Source organism: Muntiacus reevesi, chromosome 13 (genome assembly GCF_963930625.1).
Source record: "Muntiacus reevesi chromosome 13, mMunRee1.1, whole genome shotgun sequence".
In the NCBI taxonomy this organism is placed as follows: domain Eukaryota; kingdom Metazoa; phylum Chordata; class Mammalia; order Artiodactyla; family Cervidae; genus Muntiacus; species Muntiacus reevesi.
The window spans coordinates 34,293,974-34,301,389 of record NC_089261.1 but is presented as its reverse complement, the minus strand read 5'-3'; the positions used below and the strand labels follow the sequence as shown (position 1 = coordinate 34,301,389).

Here is a 7,416-nt window from a genome sequence, read left to right as displayed (position 1 = left end):
TGAGGCCAAAAGTACAAATAAGGAAAAGTAAATTTAATGAATCTCTAAATCTTTCTACATTAGGCATCATTTAATGAATAATGTTTCTCCTAAATTCCAGATGTACCAGAAACCAAGTCTTTATCCATTTTCAACTGAAGATTTCTCAATTTTTGTCAATTTTAATTTTCTATGACTTAGAAAGAGGTGGGGGAAGAGAGGGAGAAAAAGAGAGGGAAACAGAGAGGGAGAAAGAACTGCAGTCAGACCCAGAGGCTGAACATCTTGGAGATAATTTCCATGCCTACTGTAAAGGTCCATTCCATTTTTTTTTTTTTTTTTTTTTTTTTTGCAGGATATGGAAACAAAACTCAAATTTTTATTTCTTCTGAAAACTTGTTGATTATTCCAACTTTTATTTAGTACTATATTGTTAAATATATAAACTTTAATAACACTGGTTTTTGGAGGTATATGAAGTAAAACTCTACTGATACACTTAGAGGCTTTAAGTTTATTAATGTGCTGGTCACTATTTTTTGGTAACACCCAAAATCAGAATGAAGATATATAATAATTGGATTTGTGGATGATGCTGAGTTGAAAATCTAAAAAAAAAAAAAAAAAAAAATCCGAATAGGAAAACCAGCACAGATAAATGTAAATGGAAAAGTAAAATGCTCAAAATAAACTTTTTAAAAAATTGCAAATTTAAGGACATGGAGTTTTACCCAGAATGAGTACTTCACTGTTTACACTTACTAGAACTTATTTATGTGCATAGCATAGTATATGGTGTGAAATGCTGGGCTCTGTGAATCACAAGCTGAAATCAAGATTGTCCAGACAAATATTAACAAACTCAGTTATGCAGATGATATCACTCTAATGGTAAGGGACAAGGAGGCCTGGCATGCTGCAGTCCATGGTGTCTGAGTCGGGCATGACTTAACAACTGAACAACAATAACAGCAAAAAGGGCAGGGGTAGAGGCAAGCTGTATGCTTCAAGCTAAAGTCTGGTCACATTGTAATATGTGGTATGTCCATAAAACAGAAAGATTCAAATTTAGGCTGAATTTCTCAAAATATATTTATCTGTTAATAATTCTGATTTTCAGTGGCTTTACATTTAGCAATTTTGTTTCACACTTTTGAGGTTCAGTTGCTTTATTCCTGTGTGCATGTCCTCTAGTTGCCACCACGCTGTGTGCTGGGCTCAATCACTCCAGTTGTGTCTGACTTTTTGTAACCCCAAGGACTGCAGCCTTCCAGGCTCCTCTGTCCATGGGATTTCCCAAGCAAGAGTACTGGAGCTGGTTGCCATTTCCTCCTCCAGGGGATCTTCCCAACCCAGGGACTGAAATTGCATCTCCAGTTTCCTGTGTCTCTTGCAATGCCAGGCAGGTTTTTTACCAGTGTACCACCTGGGAAGCCCAGTTACCACCACAACACTTCTGCAAATACTATTTCATCTAGCTTGGTCCTTCCTCCATTGTGTTTCATTAAACTTCATTAAACTTTCAGCTCTCAATTCTATAATCACTTCAGGGAAACTTTTCTAAATTAAGCAAAATCTCCTTATTTTATTCTGCTAGTTCACCATGTGTTGCTCTTGTCCAGAACTAATGACAAAAAAAAAAAAAGAGAAATTCATAACAGGGACTTCCCTTGTGTTGTGGTCCGGCAGTGAAGAATTCACCTGCCAATGTAGGATACATGAGTTTCATCCCTGGTTGGGGAACTAAGGAATTTCCCTGGTGGCTCAGATAGTAAAGAGGTAAACAGTCTGCCTGCATTGCAGGAGATCTGGGTTCTGTCCCTTGCTGGGAAAGATTCCCTGGAGAAGGGAATGGATACCCACTCCAATATTCTTGCCTGGAGAATTCCAAGGACAGAGGAGCCTGGTATGCTACAGTTCATGAGGTCACAAAGAATCAAACATGAATGAGTAACTAACACGTTTTTACTTTTTCACTTGGGAAATTAAGATCCCCTCATGCCTCTGGGCAACTAAGTCCACATGCTACAACTACTAAGCATCTGACTCTGGATCCCTCACACCACAACTAGAGAGAAACATGCGTGCTGCAACAAGACAAGCCTTTGTACAACAGCTAAGACCCAATACACCAACAATAAACAAAGAAAGAAATCAAGGCTTTTTTAAAAATCACAAAACTGACAATTGTAATTTTACACTAATCCCATCATTAATTGATTAAGAGAATCTTCTTCTATTAAATTTTATACTGAGGAATCCTCTCTGTTTTTACCTATTGTAATATCTTTAGAAATTGTAATATCTATATCATAGTAATATATCATAGCAATTATAACATCATTAATATATATGTTATATATATATATGTGTGTGTGTGTTTTATATATATATATCCAAATCACTTGGCTGTATACCTAAAACTAACACACTATAACTCAAGTATATTTCAATAACAAATTTTAAAATTAATAATGTATCTTTTTTAATATACCCAGTATGTGGCTTTTATCTTATTTTTAGTTTATTACAAAACTAATCTCAATTTAGAGATGATCTTCCTCAGAATTTTAGGAAATGTTGCTTTTTCCTTATGATATATTAACATTTTGTAATCTCTACAGTGTATATTTTTCATTTGCTCTTATGTTTTCTTGGGTGATTAATAATTTTTGCCTTGATAAAAGCAAGATTTAGCATAAATTCTTTATGTTGCATTTTTATGGATGATTATTTTGAGAAACCTTGCTTTCTCACAGCAACATCACTCAATTTTTTGAACTCCGTAGAACACACCAAAATCAAAAAGTGAACTAGAAGTAATAATGAGTTTTAATGATCTATAAGCTAATGTTTTGAATATGTTCTCCTTCAACTTTTGAAAGTAAAGATTGCAAACTATATGACTTTCAAAGGGTTTTTTTTAATCTATTAGAGCTACTTTTGTTGTTTCTGAGAAATACAACCAAAGTTTTTATCAAGAATTATGAAATAATTATTTTATTTTTTTTTTTTTTAATATTATTTTATTAGTTGGAGGCCAATCACTTTACAACATTTCAGTGGGTTTTGTCATACATTGACATGAATCAGCCATATAGTTACATGTATTCCCCATCCCGATCCCCCCTCCCACCTCCCTCCCCACCCGACTCCTCAGGGTCCTCCCAGTGCACCAGGCCCGAGCACTTGACTCATGTATCCCACCTGGGCTGGTGGTCCGTTTCACCATAGATAATATACATGCTGTTCTTTCAAAACATCCCACCCTCATGTTCTCCCCCAGAGTTCAAAAGTCTGTTCTGTATTTCTGTGTCTCTTTTTCTGTTTTGCATATAGGGTTATCGCCACCATCTATCTAAATTCCGTATATATGTGTTAGTATACTGTAATGTTCTTTATCTTTCTGACTTACTTCACTCTGTATAATGGGCTCCAGTTTCATCCATCTCATTAGAACTGATTCAAATGAATTCTTTTTAACGGCTGAGTAATATTCCATAGTGTATATGTACCACAGCTTCCTTATCCATTCATCTGCTGATGGGCATCTAGGTTGCTTCCATGTCCTGGCTATTATAAACAGTGCTGCGATGAACATTGGGGTGCACGTGTCTCTTTCAGATCTGGATTCCTCAGTGTGTATGCCCAGAAGTGGTATTGCTGGGTCATATGGCAGTTCTATTTCCAGTTTTTTAAGAAATCTCCACACTGTTTTCCATAGTGGCTGTACTAGTTTGCATTCCCACCAACAGTGTAAGAGGGTTCCCTTTTCTCCACACCCTCTCCAGCATTTATTGCTTGTAGACTTTTGGATAGCAGCCATCCTGACTGGCGTGTAATGGTACCTCATTGTGGTTTTGATTTGCATTTCTCTGATGATGAGTGATGTTGAGCATCTTTTCATGTGTTTGTTAGCCATCTGTATGTCTTCTTTGGAGAAATGTCTGTTTAGTTCTTTGGCCCATTTTTTGATTGGGTCGTTTATTTTTCTGGAATTGAGCTTCAGGAGTTGCTTGTATATTTTTGAGATTAATCCTTTGTCTGTTTCCTCATTTGTTATTATTTTCTCCCAATCTGAGGGCTGTCTTTTCACCTTACTTATAGTTTCCTTTGTTGTGCAAAAGCTTTTAATTTTCATTAGGTCCCATTTGTTTATTTTTGCTTTTATTTCCAATATTCTGGGAGGTGGGTCATAGAAGATCTTGCTGTGATTTATGTCGGAGAGTGTTTTGCCTATGTTCTCCTCTAGGAGTTTTATAGTTTCTGGTCTTACATTTAGATCTTTAATCCATTTTGAGTTTATTTTTGTGTATGGTGTTAGGAAGTGTTCTAGTTTCATTCTTTTACAAGTGGTTAACCAGTTTTCCCAGCACCACTTGTTAAAGAGATTGTCTTTTTTCCATTGTATATCCTTGCCTCCTTTGTCAAAGATAAGCTGTCCATAGGTTCGTGGATTTATCTCTGGGCTTTCTATTCTGTTCCATTGATCTATATTTCTGTCTTTGTGCCAGTACCATACTGTCTTGATGACTGTGGCTTTGTAGTAGAGTCTGAAGTCAGGCAGGTTGATTCCTCCAGTTCCATTCTTCTTTCTCAAGATTACTTTGGCTATTCGAGGTTTTTTGTATTTCCATACAAATTGTGAAATTATTTGTTCTAGTTCTGTGAAAAATACCGTTGGTAGCTTGATAGGGATTGCATTGAATCTATAGATTGCTTTGGGTAGAATAGCCATTTTGACAATATTGATTCTTCCAATCCATGAACACGGTATGTTTCTCCAACTGTTTGTGTCCTCTTTGATTTCTTTCATCAGTGTTTTATAGTTTTCTATGTATAGGTCTTTTGTTTCTTTAGGTAGATATACTCCTAAGTATTTTATTCTTTTTGTTGCAATGGTGAATGGTATTGTTTCCTTAATTTCTCTTTCTGTTTTTTCATTGTTAGTGTATAGGAATGCAAGGGATTTCTGTGTGTTAATTTTATATCCTGCAACTTTACTATATTCATTAATTAGCTCTAGTAATTTTCTGGTAGAGTCTTTAGGATTTTCTATGTAGAGGATCATGTCATCTGCAAACAGCGAGAGTTTCACTTCTTCTTTTCCTATCTGGATTCCTTTTATGTCTTTTTCTGCTCTGATTGCTGTGGCCAAAACTTCCAACACTATGTTGAATAGTAGTGGTGAGAGTGGGCATCCTTGTCTTGTTCCTGATTTCAGAGGAAATGCTTTCAATTTTTCACCATTGAGGGTGATGCTTGCTGTGGGTTTGTCATATATAGCTTTTATTATGTTGAGGTATGTTCCTTCTATTCCTGCTTTCTGGAGAGTTTTAATCATAAATGAGTGTTGAATTTTGTCAAAGGCTTTCTCTGCATCTATTGAGATAATCATATGTTTTTTATCTTTCAAATTGTTAATGTGGTGTATTACGTTGATCGATTTGCAGATATTAAAGAATCCTTGCATTCCTGGGATAAAGCCCACTTGGTCATGGTGTATGATTTTTTTAATATGTTGTTGGATTCTGTTTGCTAGAATTTTGTTAAGGATTTTTGCATCTATGTTCATCAGTGATATTGGCCTGTAGTTTTCTTTTTTTGTGGCATCTTTGTCTGGTTTTGGAATTAGGGTGATGGTGGCCTCATAGAATGAGTTTGGAAGTTTACCTTCTTCTGCAATTTTCTGGAAGAGTTTGAGTAAGATAGGTGTTAGCTCTTCTCTAAATTTTTGGTAGAATTCAGCTGTGAAGCCATCTGGTCCTGGGCTTTTGTTTGCTGGAAGATTTCTGATTACAGTTTCGATTTCCTTGCTTGTGATGGCTCTGTTAAGATCTTCTATTTCTTCCTGGGTCAGTTTGGGAAAGTTATACTTTTCTAAGAACTTGTCCATTTCATCCAAGTTGTCCATTTTATTGGCATAGAGCTGCTGGTAGTAGTCTCTTATGATCCTTTGTATTTCAGTGTTGTCTGTTGTGATCTAAAAATATGGAACGCTTCACGAATTTGCGTGTCATCCTTGCGCAGGGGCCATGCTAATCTTCTCTGTATCGTTCCAATTTTAGTATATGTGCTGCCGAAGCGAGCACATGAAATAATTATTTTTTACTATTGCTCTTTAACACAGAGGAATTCAGACATGCTTGAGAAACTAATTATTCTTTATTTAAATGTACTTCTGCTAATGAAATCATTTTTTATAAAATGCTTTTATTAATACTTTTGCTTGGATCTGATGATTTAGCTCACTTAACATGTAGAAAATATCAGTACATGACCCGAAAGAACAGGCAGTCTACATTGTCAAACCAAATGACGAATACAACTAACTTTATATTAAAATATAAACCTTATTGTATTTTTGGGGCTTCCCTTGTGGTTCAGCTGGTAAAGAATCCACCTGCAATGCAGGAGACCTGGATTCAATCCCTGGATTGAGAAGATCCCCTGGAGAAGGGAAAGGATACCCACTCCAGTATTCTGGACTGGAGAATTCCATGGACTGTGTAGTCCATGGGGTTTTCACTTCACTTCAAAGTAGCTAAATCAATATATTTTAAATAAGGATCATGACCAAAATGCACATTATTTTACAGCTATTGGGAGTACATATAATGATCAAATGCTTATATTTGAGTCTTTTAGATATCATAATTAACCATTTAGATGTAATTTTATTTATTTTGAATCATGATTAACTTTTTTAAAATCTAAACACTAAAATCTTTAGAAAGTTTCTGTGACTCTTCAGTGGTATGTCTACTCCAATTTATTGTAGCTCTTTGTTCTGGGGGACTTTGTTTCAGTTTTCATATTAAATATATTTTGTTATTTATAATGGCTTTCATTTTAGTCACCTTCTATAGTATAGTTAAGGTGTTTAAAAAATTATATGTGTTATTCTCTGTGAATATCATTTCAATATAAGAAAAAATAACATCATAAACTATTTGCTTGATGTCCAAGTCAGAATGGGTTGATGGAAAGCAACCTGGTGGAATTTGAGATATTAAGCACATACAATTTTTCCCTGCTGTCCCTAGGGACCAAGATCAGAGTTTCCATTCTTCTGTTGTCAGGTATGCTCTCCATGGAGCTTGTGTTCTTCAAAATCTGAATTGCCTCAAAGGTTATATCCCTTATCATGTATCAGTATTTTTGTTATTCCTAACTGTGCTCAAACAGTGCCAATAGGAATTTTAGATATTTTTCACATTTCCCCTTGATCTTCTACATCTTCCTGGATCATGCACTTTTTGTGTGTTATCTTATGAATGTAAAAAACCAGAAAGTTGATGGCAGTGGAATGACAGATTAACTACAAATTAAGTCAAGCAAGTTCAGCAAATAAGAACCGGACTATGACTTCTAATCTGCTTAGATTATTTTCTGCTTTATTGCAATCACTGCATCCCTGAATGAACAGGTTTAGTT

General features: G+C 35.4%; 1 non-coding gene across 1 annotated transcript; it reads right to left on the bottom strand.

The window, feature by feature from the left end:
• Positions 1-5,964: 5,964 nt before the first annotated feature.
• Positions 5,965-6,071, bottom strand: LOC136146227 (U6 spliceosomal RNA). The gene has a single exon (XR_010658945.1). It is a non-coding gene; the product is annotated as a U6 spliceosomal RNA (small nuclear RNA).
• Positions 6,072-7,416: the final 1,345 nt, after the last annotated feature.